Source organism: Elephas maximus, chromosome 5 (assembly GCF_024166365.1).
Source record: "Elephas maximus indicus isolate mEleMax1 chromosome 5, mEleMax1 primary haplotype, whole genome shotgun sequence".
Taxonomy (NCBI): domain Eukaryota; kingdom Metazoa; phylum Chordata; class Mammalia; order Proboscidea; family Elephantidae; genus Elephas; species Elephas maximus.
In genome coordinates, this window is record NC_064823.1 from 59323239 (window position 1) to 59347194 (window position 23956).

The following is a 23956-nucleotide window of genomic DNA, read 5'->3' on the forward strand; positions in this document are numbered from 1 at the left end:
TCGGAATTGACTCAACTCATAGTTTTATAGGTTTATAATAATAGCACCTATTTCATGTTGTGTGACACTCAAACAAGTTAGTACATGTGAGGAGATTAGAATACATGAACCTTGATTATTATTATTATTTTCTTCTAAACATTTTCAAGGCTTTATTTTTAAATTTAGCTTTCTGATCTATCTGGAGCTACTTTTTATACATGGTATGAGGTGAGGTTTTCATGTTATATTTTTTCTATATGTCCTATCAACTGTTCCAGCTTCATCTATTAAATAATTCACTGTCCCTAACTGATCTCCAATGTCCCCACTGGCATACATTATTTCCCTCTAGCATGCTCTATCAGTCTATGTCTACCCTAGGCCAAAATCACACTATTTTAATTACTATAGCTATACAACTGTAAAACTATAATAAATTTTTATATCTAGAAGGGCAAATACCCTTACTTTGATCTGTGTTTAATATCTCTAAATACAGGCATCCACATATTAAAAGATAAAAAGAATGTGCTGACATTTAGGTCCTTGGATTTGTGAGTTGTAACATCACAAATGTAATATGTCAATTATTTTCTATTAGATGACTAATATTTAATACAACAATAAGAATGCCATATTCATCTTACCCCCAGACCACTGTGATTATTTTGTAGATAATTAAGGTGATGATTCATTGAAAGACACAGGAATAATAAGGAGCCAAGACAAAGAGATAAAAACATTACAGAATTTTTCGAGGGTAATTTTGCTCAGGTATCTTGAAAGCACGAATAGGTGATATGACATCCTTTGCCAATCTTTAAAAAGCCTTAAGTGGCAAACACAAGAATCAAAGCTAAAGTCACAGAACAAAAGAGAAAGCATTCTCACTCAGCTTACAAAACCAGTCTGGATTCAGAGTCAGTGAAGAAATCAGTGGAGAGGCAGAAAAACCAGGATAAACACTACAGCAATTTTATCTGCTAAAGACAGTTCATCAATTTTTCTAAAACATTCTACAACAACTGCCCCAAACCATAAAATGCAATGTGTAAATCTATAGGAGCCCAATACAAGTGATATCCTACGATCAAAAGGAACAATAACCATGTAATCTTAGCATTAAGAAATAAATCCGTAGAGGTGTTAGAGCTCACTCTCAAGGTATAAAGCTGCAGATCACATTTCCTGCTTGTGGTCATAGCTACTCAGGATATTTTGCAAGTAACTGCTTTACCTTTACATTTGCAAGAAATCTCAGGCAGAGGAAAAAGGGTGCCCCATTGAAGGATGGCCCACTCTTCAATGCTGGACTCAAAAATCTTCCTAGAAAATAACTCATATGGGTTCCTTAACTTCTCACCTCAAACGCTGAGGGCTTCTGGCTCAGCATAAACTGCAAAAATTGTTTTCCCAGGATCACTGAATTAAAAAAGCCTAAATGTGGTTGAATATAGAATACTTTTTCCAAAATAGTATGTATTAGAATAAATGGGAAAATCCAAGCAGAAGTTATCAAATCTAAACTAGATTCATACACTAGAATACTAATTCTTGATTTTTTTTTTTTTTTAATCTGCCTCTTAAATAAAATGCTTATGAGGCAAAGCCCTTGTTTTGGCTTTCTAAGAGGCAAAAGAGCAAGCCTAACATCAAATTTAAATGTGATTCCTAAAAAGAAACAGAACTAAGCTCTGGAATCCCAAGTTCTTGTCCTGGGTCTAGCACTAAGTGTGAGACTCTGGACAAGTCACCTAACAACTTTATGTCTCATTTTCCTCACTTCTCAGAATAAGAGAGCAGAAGTAGATCATTAAAATTAACTAGGTCTTTTTCAAATCAGAGTATAAGGTGCTTCTAGTATGTTTTTCTACCTGGTGTGTTTTAAGTTGTGTTTGTTTATATAATGGCACTTTATTTTCTGTTAAGGAAAACCTTCAGCTCCATCTTCCCACACACAAACTACTTCCGTTCTTACTTGAAAGGAAATTCCTTCTCAAGGTTCACAGTACATTAGAGACAGCTGCATTGCTGAGCTTCCCCCAGAAACTTTAAAAAGCTGCAGATGTAGCCCATGCATGACATTGATCATGGAAGGAGATAATCTTCAGCATTTAGACGTCCCCTTCTCTTACCCTCTTTTAATTTCATATTTTTCTGAGGTGTTCCTTCATGCATTAAGTGCGTGTGTGTGCATGCGCCTATTTTAAATAAAGTCCCTGAGAGAATACAGGCGCTCTCTAAAATGTCTATCTTGGGTGCTAATTTTCAAAGCAAGATAAGGTAAAAAGCACACTTCCAGTTAATGACATTTTGATGACAGTCACTACCTATTAACTTCTCAAAAGGCAATCCTCACATCAACCACATATTCCTCATGGTATATCTCATTATTGCTCTAAAACTGAAAAATGTTTCTCTGGAAAACGCAATTCTGGATTCAGAACTAGTGAAACAAGGATCATAATCTAGAGTAGTAAGAATTCTGGCACACACTTTTCCAGCAGAAGTAGAAAAGGGAATTACAGCTTGGTTTATTTTCCAGAATAGTCCCCCAAAACTTCCTATACAGCCACAAAGACATAAACTATTTCCATTGGAAAGAAAAACTTTACTATAATTAGAGGTGGGTGGAGGGCTCAGGGCCATCGAAGCAACAATACGGTGTTTTCTGAGGGTAGGTCATATTGCCACACTTGAAAAGCTTTCAGGGAGCCTTCCAGGATGGTGCAGGACCAGGCAGTGTTTCACCCTGCTGTACACAGGGACGCCATGAGTCAGAACCGACTCAATGGCACCTAACAACAACAGGTGTCATAAATATTTGGAGACAGAAATTAGTCAAATATCTCTGAGGCAAAAACAGAAAAATCTGAGATTCTATTTCTATTTCACTCTTTCAGAAATCCCTCAGTTCACACTTGGGATGTTTCAAATAGGAATAACTATTCTTTCTTATGTCAACAGAAAATAGAAGTAGGGCCCTGATTTATTAAACAATTGATCATGCTAATATACAAAAGAACATCTGAACATGTGGGTATGCAGGTAAATTACTTTTGAAACAAATGCTGACAGTTCCACTTAAATATATATTATTAATAGTTTCTTTTCTTGGCCCAAAAAGGGGGGGATTAGAGTTTTCTTCTGCAGGTAAAGAATAAACTGAAACTTATTAACTCAAACCTGGTGTGTACAAAATTGCTTGGATTGCTTATTAAATTGCAGTGTTTTTTGGGCTCAGCTCCCAGAATTTGGTTTAGTCGATTTGGGGTGGGGATCTGGAATCTGCATCCTGAAAATGGCCTTTTGTGATTCTGATGTAGGATGTATTCAGACAATGCTGTAAGGGAACTCCAGGCTCCTTGCTTCTCAAATGGATGCATGCTGATGGCACACTGCTCACCGGCTGATTCCCATTCAACAGCCACTGCAGCAGCAAACCCTCAGCCACTGCTGACTGCGACATCTTCATAAAACCCTCAAGTCCCATCGGTCAAGCCAGAAAGAGGTGGAAAATCACCTGATTCTGAACTCAGGTCTCTCCTGCCATACTGCACAAAACTGCCACAAAAAAACACCTTGGCCAACTGCTTTATTATTGTTGGCAAGCGCCGAAATTTGCTCAAAACCTTTACAAATGAAACCCAGCTGCTTAAGCTCAGTACCAGATGTCTTCTACAATGTGTGGCTTTGATAGGTTAAATTGAGCATAAGAAAGAGATGAAATATATGAAAATCAAATTTGCAAGATGTTTGTCATTAAGTCTGTTTAACAAAAAAGACAGAAAACTATTTTTCACTACAAGAAGCAAGGAAGATTAATAATATGCACAATAGCTACTAAAATGCTTTTGCTATGAATCAACTGTGTATATTCATAAAACGTAGGCCAGAAACTATCTCCAGAAATGCCCCCATTGAAAGAATGTCATGTGTCTGCAAAATCACGTGATTTAGCACCAGGATCCTTCTCCTTTTGACCCAGCCCCCAACTGAACACATTTTCACTTGGGGCATAGGAAATTAAGCAGGAAATATTTGGTGATATTGTCTGATTTCAATAAACTACAGTAATCTTATGAAAACATACATATAGGAAACATATGTGTACGTGTATATGTATATGTAGAACATGTATGAGAGAGTGTGTGAAACAATAAGGCAATTTGTTTAACGACCTCAATTAAGTGGCATCTAACCCTTCTTCTGTTACCATGTCATGATGAAACTCTCTTTATTTTTGTTTTCCAGGTCACTGCACAGTCCTCAATAGCTTCAGCTGGTATCAGAGGCTAAGTTAAACTCAGAGACCCACTCAAATATGCCCCCAAGAGCTTCTACACATTCCTTCACTCAAATGAGCTAGTAAGTACAGCATTGCTCTTATAAAATTAACATTTTCTTTTTCAAAACAGGAAAATAAAAAGACTTGCTTTGTGATAGAATTTGAAAACAATGCACAATTGAGCATATTAATTCTAATGAGGACAAACATGCAGCTGAAATTTGGCCCATAAAAAAGTGCACTAGCCTTAAAATTATATGCAATTATTGACAAATTTCCCTTTTTTTCTGGGTGGGGTGAACTTGAAAAAAATACTATCTTGGTTTTCTCTGAGAGAAAAACCAAAATAACACTAAATGCTTTGGCAAAGATATAGTATGATAATGAATATTTCCCGAAACACAGTAACAGAAAGATCATTTCACCCAAGAGTTTTGCATGAAAGATGATTTCACGCAGAGCAAATCTGGCCTCAGATTTTCTGCAGCTACATACTATTGGCCCTGGTATACCTGGTATTTGAAGGAAAACAGATAACTAGAAAAAATTTTTTAAGATGCCTCCTACTATAAAATTTTCTCACACTTGGCTGGTATCACATCAGGGCAGTTCCAATATCGAAAAAGTTCCACCATTTATGCAAAAGTGGTATAATCCATTATTTCCTTATATATTGAACTCACGTTAAAATTGTGATGACAACAGGATAAATACGGGACGTTATGTACCACAGGATACCTGTAAGGCAGTAAAAGAACTATGAACCTAACCCAGTTTTCAACATGTACTCATGAGCTTTTTAAAAAGTCCAATAGATATGTACATTAATTTTCCTCTGGACTATAGAAGGGATAAAAATAGTTTTCAGATACTACATAGTCAGAATCTGATCAAATGAAAAATGTATACTGCTAGTCTCTAATTCATAGACTGTTTAGGGATCACAAACGCAAAGTGTATGAGCGGCTCTTTGTGAGACTCAAGGTTTACAGCTACCATTTTAATACAGGAAAGAAAATTATATGTAATAATCTCCTAGAAGTAAAGTCTGTCAAGTAATTACACTATTTGTTTCATATATTATTTCTGCAACCACACTGAAACCCTGAATTTCCAAAATATCTTATTTTAAAAAAGCAAAAAAAAAAAAAAAAAACTGCATACCCCTCATTTATTAAGATAAATCAGTAGAAACTATAGCAATACATTACTGTTATTTTTGGTAGTAACATTTACTGAATGCTAACATTCAAGTGAGAAATAGTAAATTGATTTTTTTTTTTTCCTAAACATACAGCTAATAAATAAGTCACTTAGTAGCCAACAACAATACATTACAAAGGAGTACTGGAAGTATTCATATTACTATCATCATTTACAGCAGCAGCTATACTAGATGTTTTTGATAGTCACCCTGATCCAAAAACTCTTCTAGAAAAACCACGCCTGTGCACAGTGCCTATTAGAGTCTGGCAACCATCTTGGCATTGGGTGACTACATATCCACACTGCTGGGTTTTTTGATTATTCTAAGGGTCAGCAACTAATCAAATTCTCTCTCCCAAAAATTAAAAATAAGACATAGTGAAACACCAGTTAACTCTTGACAGCTAAGCAAAAAAGGTCTTAGACCATGAAGGACCGTGGTCCCCATTTTGGGTGATGTGAAAGATAATGCATATGTCCAGGGAACTACACACCTCTATATGCCACGCATTGTGCTATACATTGGGGATACAGCAATAAACACAGCGGACATAGTCTCCCCAGCCCCCTTCCCAGGGCAGTCACATGTATAATGATAAATCATGATAATGTGCTATAAAGAATTATATCAAAGGGACATAATTTAGACTGTTAAAAAGACTTAAATTAGTGACAATGAAGCAAATTCAGAGGCACCTCAGAAGACAGGCCTGGTGATCTGTCCATAAGGTCAGAGCCTTGAAAACACTATGGAGCAGTTCTACTCTGCATACATAAGGTCACCAGGAGTCAGAATCGATTCAATGGCAACTAACAACAACAAAAACAAGGATAAGCAGAGTAGATTAACAAAGAAATTACCAGGCTGTGGAACAGCACACGTGAAATCTTTGAGAAGAGAACAATTTTGGATCATTCTGTATAAAAGGCCTATGTGGCTGATCCTTAGCAGGTCGTAAGATGGGCTTGAAGGAGAGTCTGAGGCTAGATGATACCAAGCCTTACAAGCCACATAAAGATAAGGGTTTTATCCTAAATGCAAGGTGTATCCATTCAAGAATTTTAAGGAGAAGGAAGAGAAGGGAACAGCCACACAGAGACAAGAAGAAGACAATGCTCATAAGACCCCTCAGGGAGATGCAGACCAGTAGAAGCTCGGGCCCTCAACGTCTTCTGGGTTCCATGAGGCCTGTGTTTCATTTAGTTTTTCTCTACATTTCCATTCGACTTCTCTACTCAAATTTCTGATGTTTTTAACCAAAATTTGAATCAACACTATGATTTTATATTAAGAGTTAACTAATTATTGAAAGAGTGAGATGGAGAGAGTATCAAGCAGAGAAGTCAATTACTCCAAAAGTCACAACTTCTCCAGTGTTAGAAGACAATGATGGGACCTAGAATAAGAACGAGGTTATTTTGCGTGCATAGTCACAAAGTCATACTTAGATATCTTAATATTAACATTATTAATTGTCAACACTTTCTCTCATTTGAGGATCTGCTCTACTTATATGAATGTTGAAAACAGATATACTTAAAAAGTTAGAAAGAACATATTTATAGATTTTTTCCTGGCAGTTCTAAGCCACTAAAAGATTTGCCAAATGTTTCAGATTCAAATGGCTTACAGAGAAAAAAAAAAAAAAAAATCTGATTTGAATTATTCTGATATCTCTAATACTATTATTCTTCCAGAAGCCTTTATATATTTATAAGTTAGATTATCATTGAATATGTGTGGATGTTTTTACCTATATAATACTTACATATATAGTTGTCACTACTTTATAAGAACATAGCTTCCCAGAAAAAAAAGGTGAAACCAAATAATCTGTACACAATAGTTATGTGAATGTCTATTATCCAATCTCAAATGCCAAACTTAAGTTGAGACTTATAGCTTAGCCATTTTCCTCCCAGGTGAATTACCACAGAGATCAAATTTCTTACATCTGTGATATTCACCACAAGTTGCAGTTACCGCCGATTAAGAGTCTGAGATTAATTGTTGAAAATGCCACATAATAGCTGTAGTAGAAAACTTTTTAAACACAGAACTACATTTATGCATTTAACAGCTGTGTCGGTCTAACAGTTCAGATTTTCGCTATATTTTGCCATATGGTAACAAAGATCATTTTTCACTTAAAACTACTACAAAAAATTGATGCCCTATAAGAGTATTACCAATCTAATTTTGAAACTATCCATTCAGGCATGTTTGTTATCTTCCTATTACTGAACTCTGTAATTTCTAAATTTTACTCAAAATATTTAGTAACAGATATATATACATATATGTTTTACTTTTAAATCAGTGTGTCAGCCAGGTTGGACATAAATATCACCATAGGAAACCTATGGAATATGACCTGGCAACGAAAAGACAAGATGTAAAATCTGGTTATATAAAACCATAGGGGCCATGGACACTGGGGCCCTTTTTTGCTCATTGAATTTGGAGATTTCCTATATTCAAGGAACTGACTGCTGCTTCCTTATCTCACGTTTTTCCTCTAACTGTCTTCATTGGTATAGAATCATTCCTAAAGAAAAAACTTGGTTGCCAACTTTGATTTTAATTAGATTGCTATAATAACCAATAATTATAATTCTATGAAAAAAATGTAGAAATTATCACACGTACATTTAACAGGGAGCCAAATAAAAATCTCACCCTTTGTAAGGCCAGAACATGAGGCCCATCCATGTCAGGAAGGGCACATTATTGCCACCAATAAGTTAGAAAAACAAACAGGAAGAATCCATTAACTTTTAAGGCTGTTAATCTAACACCTTTATAACATCACTAAATTCCTTTAGAAGAACCTAAGAACTATGGTAGTGACCAAAAAGATGGTTTAATACTGTTTACACATTGAGTTATATTCATTATGATTACCTGTGATTGTCTACTGTGCTGTGAAAATAAAGGGGTGGGGTAGTATAAATACCTCAATTCTAAAAATAATCCTTTTTTTAATATAATTTTTATTGTGCTTTAAGTGAAAGTTTACAAATCCAGTCAGTCTCTCACATAAAAACTTATATACACCTTGCTACATACTCCCACTTACTCTCCCCCTAATGAGACAGCCCACTTTCTTCCTCCACTCTCTCTTTTTGTGTCCATTTCGCCAGCTTCTAACCCCTTCTACTGTCTCATCTCCCCTCCAGGCAGGAGATGCCAACATAGCGTCAAGTGTCCACCTGATCCAAGAAGCTCACTCCTCACCAGCATCCCTCTCCAGCCCATTGTCCAGTCCAATCCATGTCTGAAGAGTTGGCTTCGGGAATGGTTCCAGTCCTGGGCCAACAGAAGGTCTGGGGGCCATGGCCACTGGGGTCCCTCTAGTCTCAGTCAGACCATTAAGTCTGGTCTTTTTATAAGAATTTGGTATCTGCATCCCACTGCTCTCCTGCTCCCTCAGGGGTTCTCTGTTGTGTTCCCTGTCAGGGCAGTCATTGGTTGTAGCCGGGCACCATCTAGTTCTTCTGGTCTCAGGATGATGTAGTCTCTGGTTCATGTGGCCCTTTCTGTCTCTTGGGCTAGTAATTACCTTGTGTCCTTGGTGTTCTTCATTCTCCTTTGATCCAGGTGGGTTGAGACCAACTGATGTACCTTAGATGGCTGCTTGCTGGTGTTTAAGACCCCAGACACCACTCTTCAAAGTGGGATGCAGAATGTTTTCTTAACAGATTTTATTATGCCAATTGACTTAGATATCCCCTGAAACCATGGTCCCCAAACCCCTGCCCTTGCTACACTAGCCTTTGAAGCATTCAGTTGATTCAGGAAACTTCTTTGCTTTTGGTTTAGTCCAATTGTGCTGACCTCCCCTGTATTGTGTGCTGTCTTTCCCGTCACCTAAAGTAGTTCTTATCTACTATCTAATTAGTGAATACCCTTCTCCCACCCTCCCTCCCTTACCCCTGTCGTAACCACAAAAGAATGTTTTCTTCTCAGTTTAAACTATTTCTCAAGTTCTTATAACAGTGGTCTTATACAATATTTGTCCTTTTGCAACTGACTAATTTCACTCAGCATAACGCCTTCCAGGTTCCTCCATGTTATGAAATGTTTCACAGATTCCTCACTGTTCCTTATTGATGCATAGTATTCCATTGTGTGAATATACCATAATGTATTTATCCATTCATCCGTTGATGGGCAGCTTGGTTGCTTCCATCTTTTTGCCATTATAAACAGTACTGCAATAAACATGGGTGTGCATATATCTGTTTGTGTGAAGCCTTATTTCTCTAGGATATATTCCGAGGAGTGGGATTGCTGGATCGTATGATAGTTCTATTTCTAGCTTTTTAAGGAAGCATCAAATTGATTTCCAAGGTGGTTGTACCATTTTACATTCCCACCAGCAGTGTATAAGTGTTCTTGTGTCCTTGGTGTTCTTCATTCTCCAATGTTTCCACAGCCTCTCCAACATCTATGATTATTTGTTTTTTGGCTTAATGCCAGCCTTGTTGGAGTGAGATGAAATCTCATTGTAGTTTTGATCTGCATTTCTCTAATGGCTAATGACCATGAACATTTCCTCATGTATCTGTTAGCTACCTGAATGTCTTCTTTAGTGAAGTATCTATTCATATTTTTTGCCCATTTTTTAATTGGGTTATTTGTCTTTTTGCAGTTGAGTTTTTGCAGTATCATGTAGATTTTACAGATCAGGTGCTGATTGGAAACGTCATAGCTAAAAACTTTTTCTCAGTCTGTAGGTAGTCTTTTACTCTTTTGGTAAAGTCTTTGGATGAGGATAGGTGTTTGATTTTTAGGAGCTCCCAGTTACCTAGTTTTTCTTGTGCATTCTTAATAATGTTTTGTATATTGTTTCTGCCATGTATTAGGGCTCCTAACATTGTCCCTATTTTTTCTCCCCTGATCCGTATCATTTTAGATTTTATATTTAGGTCTTTGATCCATTTTGAGTTCGTTTTTGTACATGGAGTGAGTTATGGGTCTTGTTTCATTTTTTTGCAGATGTATATCCAGTTATGCCAGCACCATTTGTTAAAAAGGCTATCTTTTCCCCATTTAACTGTTTGGGGGCCAAATAATCCATTTTGATAGAAATGAACATGAGAGGTTTTTACCATTACAGGCCATGTTTTCACTTTTAGGAAGGCAAGTCCACATTTCAGGATCCCTTACTTTAAAAATGCATATCTGAAGCAGTCACAATGTGTCAATATAAAAACGTGATGTTCAACACTTCTACCAAGATGTACCCTTGCTTCCTTTTTTCCTAAGCCTGTGTCTCCTCAAGTAAAACACTGACGATAAGATTTAGGCAGTGATAAGATTTAGGCTTATGGATCACCCTACAAACAGGTCACCTGCACTACTCTGTCCCAGGTACAGAGAGTTCCTTTTCCACTTACTGTGACATTACATGGCTTTGTAACATTTAGGGAACTGAGACATTCTCTTCCATTTGTAACCTATAGTTCTCCATGTATTTAATTAGCAAAGGGATTTTAATTAACCTCCACTTGAGACTCTCCTAATGTCTCATGTTGTCATCTTGAAGCACATTTATTTAAGTAAAGATTTAAGGTCTCAGAACATTAATCTTGGCTTTGTCACTCACAAGTCATGACTTCTTCATTTATCTGTGCTTTGTATTTGCCTTTTTTATCATAATCATTCTCACTGAAGTAGATGTGGAATTAATTATTGTAAAGCATGTTACAAACAAGTTGTCAATGAATATTTAACTCTGATAGTCAGAACTGCTTAATCTTGGTTAAACTCATAGTACCTGCCTACGGCACATTCTGTCTTCACTGTGGTAGTATCATAAACATGTGAAACCTACTTTACAAAAGTTTATAGGTAGAGAAAATCTTCAACCAAAAAAAAAAAAAATGTTCATTGGTGACAAAGATAGGAATGTAACTTAGGATTCAGCATGATAATTACACTAAGCTGAGCCATCAGATTCTTCACAGTCTTATCTCAATTTGTATTTCTAGCTTGGTTGCCTCCTATTCCTGCATAAACCAGTTATTATTAATAATGATACTAAAAATAGCAAACCCTCATATAATACTATGTGCCAGACACTATTCTAAGTACTTTATATATATTTACTCATTTAGGGCTCAAACCAAGTAGGTATTAGTATTATTCCCATTTTACAGTTGAGATAATTGAGGCATCAAGAAGTTCATTCATTCAAGTTCACACAGCTAATAAGTGACAGAGCTAAGATTCAAGCCCAGGCATTCTAGCTCCAGAGGTCATACCCTAAAGCAACAGGTTAAGTGTATCATGAATAGTAAAAACAAACACACAGACAAGGGAAAGTGCTATGTGACTTAGACGAAGGTAGGCAATATCTCTGGGCTTCAACCTCTTCACTGGAATAAGACATTTATACAGTATTATTTTGATGTATATTCTAAGTCTAGTATTTTATGATTCAAAGATTCTGTCTGTAACATGTGAATTCTTTGCTTTTTTATAGAAGTAACACAATACCAAATTCATGTTTCCAGGAAAATGCTAAAAGACAATGAAAAATTGCCTCGGGCAATTAAGAAGTAGTAGTAGCAGCATGAATAGAGAACTAATAATTGCACCTCACATATATCATGCTTTGAACTTCCTGGAACATTCTTAAGAAGCCGTTTCCTTTTAGACGGTATCAGATCATAACAATGTTTGGAAAATAAACTAACAAACCAGATACATGAACTACTTATTAGCCCTTCATATCAATTCAAAAAACTCCTTTGTTAACATTTATCTATGCCATGAATTAAAAGGATTTTTTTCATGACACCAGGTCACAAAATATACTATTTTAATAGCCTCAGGGAAAACTTTGAGATTATGAAAACATTAATCTTCTAAATGTCAATCAAAAGTACATGTCAACTGATCACACATTCTTTTCTGATAAATACTGCAGCTAAATTAGTTCTATACAATGCATTCACAAGTACATGAAACTGAATTATAAATGCCCTTCAATCTCACATATATTCCCTTTATCATCTGGCTTAATTTTATAAAGTCACCAACTCCTTATTTCCAACCTCATTAACTCCCTCATTTCAATCACTACCAGAGCTAGTTATTTGATACTAAGTTACCTTGCTCTTAATTTGAAAATTGCTCACCAACTCTTAAGATTACACTCTTGTGTTCAAAATTTTTAAATACTTCTTTTAATGGCTATCATTTGGCATATGCTTTGTTGTGTATATTTTTACCACAGTAAAATTTTTTTTTTATTTTTTAATTGCTGTCATTAGTCAACTTGATATAAGAATAATTCTTCTGGACAAAATGATCATTAAGCAAGTCCCTGTTCTTAAATGTGGATAAACATCTGACATATTTCCAAATTTTAATTATGGCCACTGTAAAATTACAGGCTCAATTAAGCTCTATGCAATCATATAAAAATCTAATAAACTTCAAAATTAAGTAGCTAATCTACAAAAATCTAACAGTATTCCAATTAAAACAATCAAAAACAAAGTTTATTAGAATTATTTCCTTAAATTCTTCATATTTAAACTGTCACAGTACATTGAGAACCAACTTCAAACTCAAACTTGCAACTTGGATTGCATTTAATTCTTAATTGTTAGAGAAAACAGAAATGTTAAGTCCCTTTAAAATTATTCTAATAAAGGCTACTTAGAAAGCTTTGCTCTAGCAGAGAGAGTAGTAAAACTACAGAGAAACTGGGGGGTTAGGGGTTGGAAATTTTTAGCAACTGAACTTCTGCCCTGAACTTTACCTTTTGTGATAAAAGCCACGAAATCAAACATTAACTGAGCACCCTGTCAGCGCTGTATTGTGGTACACTGATCTTCTTACCCCTTGTGTGCATGGACAGAAGAAAGAGCAAGGAAATGTGAAGCTGCCACTTTAGTTCTTCCAGCCAACTCACTGCAGCAGCAGAGCAGTAAATAGGACCTGCCTGTTTAAGCCTCCTGTTTCTTGCCTTTTCTTATTTCACTGAATCTCCTCTGCTGCCACTCTTGTCAGATCTTCCGGCAAGCCTGCCAGCAAGTCTGTGACAGGACTGTGAAAGACAAGCCTGTAACAAACTGCTTCTGTCATCACAGGGACTTCAACCGATCACCTCGTGGGGAGGACAACAAAGGGTGGTGAGGACCCCAAGCCAGATTGTTTTCTTAAGAAAGGAGCCTGACCCAGCTGCCCACACAAGGGCCAGCGCAAGCGGGAGCGTCTCTCTGCATTGGCAACACGGACACCCACCCCTCAAATCTCTCAGGAAGCTATGAGGGAATTCAAACTAAATCACACCTACGCTTTGCTGTCATGAAATGGCTTATTTCTCTTGTCAAAGTCCCCCCTCCCCGCTTTTTTAAGAATGCTAAGTGTTAGGAATATGTAGAAAGACAAGTAGAAATAGAATTTTTGCTTTGATGAAATGACAGAAATCATGCAACACATCAAGGTGTCACATTACAGCAGTCTTTTCACACTATATCAATATTTAAATAATGAAGCTAAGGCCTTTGAATCAAGTGCATAAATGTGAAAGAAGGGTCACGTGTAAAAAGCACCGCCTATAAATAGCTCAAGTTAGAGTATTTCAGTTAAGCTATGCACTAATCGATTATTTTTAAAAGCTATGGTTTTAAGTTTCCTGTATAGAAGAAAAATAAGTGCTATAAACATCCAACCTTATTATGTAAATAAAACCACTGTAAATTATTCAATTTTTAGACTTTAACTGTAGATGTTTTTCCATATAAACTATGAGTATTTTTGTGAAGTTTCATTTTTTACAATAGTCGAAGTGATTTTTTTTTAACACTAAGGCACTTTAAAAAAAATGTGATTTTCTTTAGGTACTGTCAATAACAGAAGAAAAGCAAGAAATACCACTGAATTACCAGTATGTGCACAAATTACAATGTTAACATAGGCAGATACAACAAAAGTAGCTATTAAACCTATTAGTTTGCCTGATAATGGATTTATGAGTATGAGAGAAGACATATTTCAATAATTTTATCTAAGAAATTGCCATAATTTTACTTCATATTTTAAGAATTATTTTTGTGGGGGGGAAAAATCTGCTCATTTTTAAGACACTGCACATACACACTTCAGGCACACCCCACCCTGCACCTCCCAGCACTACTCCACTAGATGCCATTCAAATATATCCTAGCTTGGGGTATGGGTGGAAATCAACTCAATGGAACTAACAAAAATAACAATTACTACTATTAATTCAACACCCTCAATTCACCCCTTCTATGAGACAAAATTTAACAGATACATGGTATTTTGAACCATACAGGAAATCTTAGACTACCCTAAGCTTAATAAATTAACATTTTAAGTTTCATTGATGCCATGCAACTTACCATTCAGGAAAATGGAAGTGAGGGTGGTAAAAAGAGCTAGTCTTTCACTAGCATTTATCGAAATCCTTTTAGCTAGAAGGGAGACTGGGTTATAGTAAAATGAATAAGGGTGATCAGGAGCAGAAGCGTAATATGTGGGAAACACAGATAAAAATCAATCAATAGAATCTGTTGTTCAAACCCTCTACATTAGGCTCAGAGCCACAATCACAACATGGTTCCACTGCCAATTTGGAACTCAGCCTTGAGCTTTGGGGCAAGGAGTGAATAGCTGAAATGTGGGACAGCTCCTACTGCTTGGATTTCTCCAATGTGGGCATCTGTAAATGGTTCAAGCATAAAGAGGGAATCTTTGCTCTCTCCCCTGAATTCTAATTCAAAACAATTGACATCATAAACCACTTCTGAATTTGTACTATACGCTCGCTGAGGTAGATGTACTTCAGAAGCTTTCAATACCACTGAAAAAATAAGATACATAATAAAGAACTAAGTAAAAAATGTAAAATATTTTAGACAAAGTGACTCAAAATCGAATAAAAATGGAAATTCAGAATAAGATATGGATTAATCTGGGCCAAAAGTCAGAAGGGAGAACTGGATCCTGAAAGATGAGTTGAACTTAGAAATCAATAGAGGAGCTGGAAAGGGTAACACAGAAGAGACTATATGAACAAGGATTAAGGCAGGGAAAAATAATGTCATTTGCACAATAACATGAGAAGAAAAATCTTACTGAACAGATAGCTCATGTTAGTAAGTGGATGCAGATAAAACTAGAGAGAGATGATCCAGGTTGTACAGGGCTTTGAATGCAGGTTATATAGAGTTTAAGCTACATATTATGTAAATAAGTAAAGGCTTTTAAGCAACTAACTTGATAAATAAAAAAGGCTTCAGGAGTTCAGCATGTAGGATAAGTCTCTGAAACTCGACTTTGAACTACGTGGCAAGAGGAGAAATTTAGATTAGAAATCTGCAGAAAGGTTTCCACTTAGTCAAACTTTTTGGTAATACAGATTTCCTTAATTTAGTACTGCTAAGAAATTCAAGACAAACCCCTATTAATTTGCTCTATTTTGCATTTATTGTTTAATATATGTTCAGTGCCAACAATGAAGATGCTCTATAAAATGCAGGATTAAAGCTCAGACTACTAGACTCAAAAAACCTAATAAAATCCTTATTATGTGGATCAGGACCCTGACTTAGCACAACAATTCAGATTTGCATATGGAAGAATTTAGCCCCCTCACAATGATATATGTAATTTTATCCATAGTTTACATTTCAATTTCTAACAATCAAACATACAGCTGACTGCAACTGAGGAGACAATGCTGACAACTGGTTTGTATACTTTCTTCTTGTGAAGAAGCTATCACGGCTGACTCACTTCACTGCTCCAATAGATACCATTTTAATTACTTTATAATACACAACAAAAAATTCCAGAAAGAACAACAACAATGGTTTATTTCTGAGGTGTTCTACTTACAGAGATATAGTTCTACTTACTGATCAGTCAAAGTAACTTTCTGAGTTGATTTACACCCAGAATGAGGCTTCAAAGAGAGTTCTGAGAGAAGATTAAAAGAAAGTCTCAATTTGAAAACATACACATGAGAGAAGGACAAGAGAAAAGGCAAAGAGCACCACAAATATGAGTAGGAGATGTTATCGCTACATATCATCTGTAGGATTCTTACACAAACCTGTACATTTTAGATTTACAGACTGTGCTATAGAGTAAAAACAGTCTTCTTTGCGCTATCTGTAATTTGGGGCAAATTATTTAAACTCTTGTATAGTTTGCTTATTACCTCAAAGTAAAGATTATTATGTGGATTAAGCAAGTATATAAAGTACCAAATATAGTATCCAGAACACAGGAGGACGCCAGAAAATGACCAGCAACTTCCTGACAACTCTCACTAGTCACTCTCTTGCCTCCCCGCGGGAAAACTTTGTTAACAACAGTGTCCTTTAATATAACAGGCCACAATGTAACTTTGCCAAATTATTTCTGTCTAAAATAATGGGATCATTAAAACAAGTATACAAAGTATGTCTTAGGTTAAATAAGAATTTAAAAGTTCAAATTGTACCTACAAAGGTGAATGTTTATTTCATTGATTTATTTTTACTTAATTCCTTTAAAAATGCATTAGGTATTTGAAGCAGAAGTATACTGGATAGTTTTCGATTACGATACTACTTACTTCATTACCCATGTCAATTTGTGGTTTATTTTTACAAAGAAATAACCACCCCCAAGAAATCTCCTGGATCTATGTATTTTTTTTTTTTTTTTTTGTATACATACCTAATATGTCACAAACATTACTGTTTTGTTCTATTTGGGGGACTGTGTCTAGTGAATGAAATATGAAAATATTAAAAAGACAAAGTACCTGCCTTCAGCACAAAGCTTATCATCTAATGGGCAAAGACAAACAAACAAGCAAATAATAACAATGCAACACAGCAACTCCTACACTAAGGGAACATGAGAAGCACAGTGACTAAACAAAGCCTATTTCTGACTGGGGCGGGGAGGACAGGGGAGTGGAGCAGACTTGCCAGGGAGAGGCATTTGAACTAGGTCTTCAAAGATATGTAGGAATTCACTGGGTGAAGAGAGAGCAAAGGAATTCCAAGCAATGGGAACAGTCAGTACAAACATTTATTAGTATGAAAAAGAGCAGTGTTTGCAGGGAACATGAGAAGCTGGATATACCTAAAAAGCAGGAAAATTAGTCTAAAAACGTAGACTGAGCCCAGCTACCACTGCCAACGGTTCTGACCAGGGGCAGAATAGAAGGTCTCAGCTAGAACAGGAGAAAAATGTAGAACAAAACTCAAATTCCTAAAAAAGGCCAGACCGACTGGACCCATAGAGGCTAGAGGAACCCCTGAGACTATGGCCCTAAAATAACCTTTGAACTTGGAATTGAAGCTATTTCTCCAGGTCACCTTTCAGCCAAATAAAAGATCGGCTTCTAAAATAAACAATATCACCCATGAGTAATGTGCTCCCTTAAACAATTAACTATATGAGACCCAACGGTCAACATTTACCCAAAAGCAAAGGTGAGAAGGCAAGGAGGGGAAGGGAAGCTAGATCAGTGGAAACAGAGCAAATAGAATGCAAGTAAGGAGAATGCTGACACATTGTAAAAACTGTAACCTCTGGTACAGAACAATGTGTATAAAGATGGTTAAAGGGGGACCTAATTTGCTGTATAAACTTTCACCTAAAACACAATAAAATTAAATTAAATTAAAAAGTAGACTGAAAGAAGTTGGGAAGAGCCTTGTACCTCATAATTACAAGTTTTGATTTTATTCTATATACAGGGGGAAGCAATGCCTTCATTTCTGGAGGTATTTGCACTCTTTATTTTCCATTGTGTACACTGACTGCAACTATTTTTTGCAGCTAATTACATTTCAAAGGAAACTAGTAAAATTTTCAAGGTAGGATTAGGAAATATTTTCTTTCGTATCTTAGAAAATGTTACAATATCTGTATTTTTCTTAATGAGAACAATAAGTGTTATTTTCTTTATTATTTTAACATCTCTGCTAATATTTTAGGGCATAAAATTTACCTTTTAATTAAACTTCCATAAAAACAACAGTCATTTCTTTCTCCATATTAGGAAGCATCTTAGGTCTCCACAATTCCGTAGTTTCACACTAAAATATTTTTCAAATTTTCATATGTGTTGCACCAAAAACAGGAAAGTGCACTCAGAATGGTACTCATTAATTCATTTTCTTATTCTAATTTTTAGCTAAAGGCTCACATAGTGACATACAAAGCTACTCCAGTATGAGAAAAAAGAACAAAAAAAAAAATGAACAATAGAACTGAAGGGCACAAAAACATTTTTCCTGACTTTGGAGTTTATAAAGACCACCATTTCAGCTGGCTTTCAGGCTGTTCCTGCCTCCTCACCCCCTTCTAATTTGCAGCATTCCACATCACTAGTCATTAACAACCCAAAGGTCCCTTCAGCAGCTCAGTGAAAGACCATCACATCATTACAAATAAACAAACCCTTCCTCCCTTGAGCGAGTGACATATTATTCTGAGCACGTCTTCTCTCTGCTTTTATTGCTCTGCCAAGGTCCCCCATGAGTGGGAAGGGGTAGAAAAAGAGAGAGAAAAAAAAAAAAATCCCACAACTTGTCTAAAGCATGTAGAGGCTGATTTGTGTTGTTACTTATGGGGTACGACTGTCACTGTTGATCTGCTTTCAGGCCTAGATTACATGTGATAAGGGCTGACCTTCTTTAAGTATTCACACATTATGCACTCACAGAGAGCAGGCAGGACACAAAAGTCCTTCAGATGTTCTGGGCATCAATCAAGTGCACAGCATGGAGCCTGCCAAACTTTTCTTCCATTTACTCAGGGAGAAGAAGGGGGAGTCCAAGACAGACTTAATAAAGTTTAAAACTGTGCCACAGTATATTTGGGGAGACCATTGTTATTAAAAGGGTGCTGTTCAAAAAAAATTCTCTATAGTTACCACTAGCAACAAAAAAATTCACACACAAATATAAAGAGACAACCAGATTTCCTTCTAGCTTTAAAATCCCAAAACTTTTACTATACACCAGACCTCAAGGGCTTTAGCAGACTGCTGTATACTTTTTTTCTGAAATCTTTGTTTATTAAGGATCTATCTCAAATTTGTTTTTTTTGTATCTCAAAAAATAAAAATGTACATTTTCTTTTATTATAGCACACAAGAAACGTACTTTTTTTTAGGTATTCATGAAAGTAGTAGAGGAAATACATTTGTTGCCAGATACTCTGAACAAATCTGTAATACAAATTAAATACCAGACACTGGCATAAATCATTTTTCAGATAAACCAACTATTATTAACAAGCTAGAGCCTCAATATCACTGGAGAAAAATGACAATATCTTTTGGAACAGGTTTTCGATGTTGGTCTTTTATCACTGCCCCAACCAACAACTCATTAAAGGGATCTGAGGTACATTTTGAAAGAGAACAAATAAACCCCAAACTATGTTCTCCTAAAACACTGTAGCACTGTGTACTTGGTGCACATAATTTGATCATCAGCACAAGCAAGCCCATCACAGCAAGACACTTCATGGAATTTTATGATGCAATAATATTTTAAACCTATGACAAATATCATTTACCTAGACATTGCAGAGTTATCTCAAAAAGCTTGTGTCAGGCTATATAAGAATTATACGCACAGCCCAGCTATAAGATAAGGAAACCAGACTCAACAAGTTAAACCAACAATTCATAAGGCAACAAGGCAATTAACATTAAAAGAGAGAGAAGAGAATTAAAGGCAACTTACATAGTTAAGCTACCACAGAAAATTAACTCTGTAAATTTGCTAAAATAAACCCTACAGTTAAAAAAAAAAATACTGCCAGACTATCCTAGGACTCCTTTGTCCCATATATATGCATAATTAGCATACAAATATTGCTTTTGTTACTTGGCTTTAGTGTTACTCTACTAAAAGCTTACAAGGTCAAACCTGTATCCCTAGTAACAGAGAAATAGGTGATAGACAAAATGTGAGATTATTCTTTATGTTAATCACTATAGTACAATCCATCAGCTAAAAATATGTGGTTCTCTCTGGCCAGAAACTAAAAATGAATGGAAGATGTCTTGGCAGGAGCTGAGAAGCAAGGAACCTAAGGAAGACTGCTATTGTTGTTAGCTATTGAGATAAGTCCCAGCTCATGGCAACCTCAGGAACAATGAGATGAAATGCTGCCCAGTCCTGGGCTGTCCCATGATCAGACCAGTACGATCTATAGCATTTCACTGGCTGTTTTCGCCAGACCTTTCTTCCTAGCTGTCTTGGTCTGGAAGCACCGCTGAAACCTGTTTAGCATCATAGCAACAAGTAAGCCTCCACTGATAGACGAGTGGTGGCTATGTGTGAGGTGCATTGGCCAGGGCTAAATATGGGTCTCCCGTGTGGAAGGTGAGAATTCTACCACCGAACTACCAATGCTTCCCAGGTAAGATACGTGTAGTGATTTCCAGATAGAATATAGAACGATGGTGATGATCATGATACCTACCACTTGGTGAGCTTTTTCTATGTGTTTGGTGCTATGCTATGTACCTAACATATATTATCTCATTTAATCCTTAATGCCTCCCTGTGCATTAGGTATTATCAATCGCATTTTACAGATGAGAATATTAAATATGGCTAATACAACGAGGCCTGAGAACTGGTTATGGGTGGGTAGAATCAGATGCTGGTACTTTGCTAGCTTGGGACCTATATGTTTTTGCTCTGCCAAAAATATCTGGGGCAGAAACAGTCCATTAAGCAGAGGAGAACTCGGAGGTTCTGGGGCTGGTGTAATTTCTTCAGAGACTATGGCTGTTAGAAGTTCTGAAGTCTTGAGCAAAAGGGGTCAGATGCTCTAAATTCCAAACCTGTACATTCAGTGGAGGGTGACACCAGACATGCTGGAAGACACAGTAGTGCACTCGGGACTCAGGAGCTTCAGATCACTGAGAGATGAAACGCTCCTCAAAGGCATGGGTATTATGTGTTTATAAAAACAATGACAATAATAATCAAAATACATATACTGTCATTAACTTATGAGGGTAGTGGTGGTTCACTGGAAGAATTCTCACCTTCCACACAGAAGATCCAGGTTTGATGGCCACTGCACCTCATGCATAGCCACCACCAGTCTGTAAGGGGAGGGTTGTCTGTTGCTGTCATACGGAACAGGTTTCTGTGGAGCTTTGAGACTAAGAAGAACTAGGAAGAAAGGCCTACTAATCTGCTTTGAAAAATCAACCAGTGAAAACCCTACGGATCACAGTGGTCCACAGGCCAGAGGCCAACTCGACAGCAGCTAACAACAACATCACTAATTTAAAAGTGTTCGGCATACATTCTCTGTAACTTCCCCAACAGCCCTTCAAATGCAGGCATTATTAACCACATTTTACAAGTTAAACCTTAAGGTGACTGAGGTGCCTTGAAATTGAGGGGAAAGTTTTTGCCTGTGAGTAGGTCTGTGCTTTAGGGAGAATAGTGAGGCAGCACTGCAGACTGCAGAGGAAAAAATAAGTGGATGAATAAAGTCACAGAACCATACAATGTAGTCTTCCCCTCACCTGATGATTCTGAGTTTGTATTAACAAAGAAGGCTGTTTTCTTCACCCTATGAGAAGGCAGTCCTACAAGACTGACTTTGTTCCACTTGTAAGAAATTCGGAGAAGGTTTTTTGTTATTGTTGCTCATTTGTATAACTAACAGACATACGCACCGGTATTGTGAATGTTAACACTTTGACCACTGGACTCCTCAGAGTTAAACACTCTGTAAGGCATGAACAACCTGAGCTAACTTGACTTAAAAGAAGCTCTATTTTAGAGAAATCCAAAGGGCATTATCTTCTCTATCAAATTAGCCTCAAAGCATCCCTGAGCAGAAAATTAAAATTCTAGTACAGGTTTGCATTCCATGCTAGCCATTTATAAAGAGCAGATGAACACAGAGTTTCATATCAACCCAGTTTCTTTGGTTTGGCCCCTGACTCTTGGTGACCCTTTGCACAAAGGGATAGGACCATTCTGATCCATAGGGTTTTCTCTGGCTGATTTTTAGAAGTAGATTGCCAGGCTTTTCTCCCTAATTCTTCTTAGTCTGGATTACTATCACTCTTACTTCATCCTAAATTCAACTCAGCATGAAATCCATGTAAATTCAACTTGAACTGATTTAAACTAATCAAAAATTATAAAACTAATCATTAGTTGCAAAGTAAACTGGAAATGAAATTTTAAACATAATATTGACAAAATTATATTTTATATTGTATGTTTCCTTTTAACTTCCCTTGAATATACTTTGAAAATAAGGAAGGTATGCATTAGGGGATAGATAGATAGATAGATTAGATAGATAGGTAGATAGATAGATAGATAGATTGATTGATAGATAGATGATAGATAGATTAGATAGATAGATAGATGGATAGATGGATAGGTGGATGGGTGGATGGGTGGGTGGGTGGATGGGTGGATGGGTGGATGGGTGGGTGGGTGGGTGGGGGGGTGGATGGATGGATGGATGGATGGATGGATGGATGGATGGATGGATGGATGGATGGATGGATGGATGGATGGATGGATGGATGGATGGATGGATGGATGGATGGATGGATGGATGGATGGATGGATGGATGGATGGATGGATGGATGGATGGATGGATGGATGGATGGATGGATGGATGGATGGATGGATGGATGGATGGATGGATGATACATAGATAGACAGAGAGACAGAGACAGATAGACAGACAGATAGCCAGATAGATAGGCAGATAGACAGGCAGATAGCCAGATAGATAGGCACATAGACAGACAGATAGATAGACACAGAGATAGATACAGACAGATATAAATAGATAGTACACAGACAGGCAGATGGATACCATCTAGTCAACTCCAACTCATAGAGACTTCATGTACAACAGAAGGAAAGGTTATGCGTAATCCTTAAAATCACCAGCATAGGATACATGTAAAAGGAGCTAAAATATAAATAAAAAAAAAATTTTTTCTTTATTTAAAACCTTAAGAGTCTATGTTTGTTTTAACAAGGAAATTTGTTTCTTCACGTACCATATGAAGACAGCTCCTAGAATATCTGTTGTCTATTTTTTTTTATTATTTAGATAATATAATACCTAATTATGCATATAAGGAATTACATGAGAAAAAGTTTCTTCAAGTAGAACAGAAGACACTAGTAATAGCAAACAATTTTGCTTTTAGTTAACATATATTGGCTTTTCCATAAAAAGCCTCAACAACAGTGCTGTTAAATGTCAGTATATGATTTACATATTTCTTATTAGACTTAGCTCTTAGTAGTCTTCAAAAATTGATGCTAGAAGAAATGCAAAGGTTACAGGAAGCTACTTTTTATTTACAGTAACATTTAACATCTATACACATGTAAAAGTATTTCCAAATAAAAGAAGCAACAATGTCATGATTTTTGGTTCTGCTTTATGACCTGCTGAAACT

The 23956-nt window shown here is 36.4% G+C and overlaps 2 protein-coding genes across 17 annotated transcripts in view; both read right to left on the minus strand.

The window, feature by feature from the left end:
- The window catches only part of PDLIM5 (PDZ and LIM domain 5), a 1027106-nt gene that overhangs the window by 243313 nt on the left and 759837 nt on the right, over positions 1 to 23956 (minus strand). The window lies entirely within an intron of this gene.
- Positions 1 to 23956, minus strand: part of BMPR1B (bone morphogenetic protein receptor type 1B) — a 531312-nt gene that overhangs the window by 144695 nt on the left and 362661 nt on the right. The window contains exon 1 of one of the 16 annotated variants that reach the window (XM_049885698.1): positions 4954 to 5372. The exons of the other annotated variants lie outside the window; for them this stretch is intronic. The gene's annotated coding sequence lies outside the window, so the exon portion shown is untranslated. Of the gene's footprint in view, positions 1 to 4953; positions 5373 to 23956 lie in introns of those variants that run through there. 16 annotated transcript variants of the gene reach the window in all.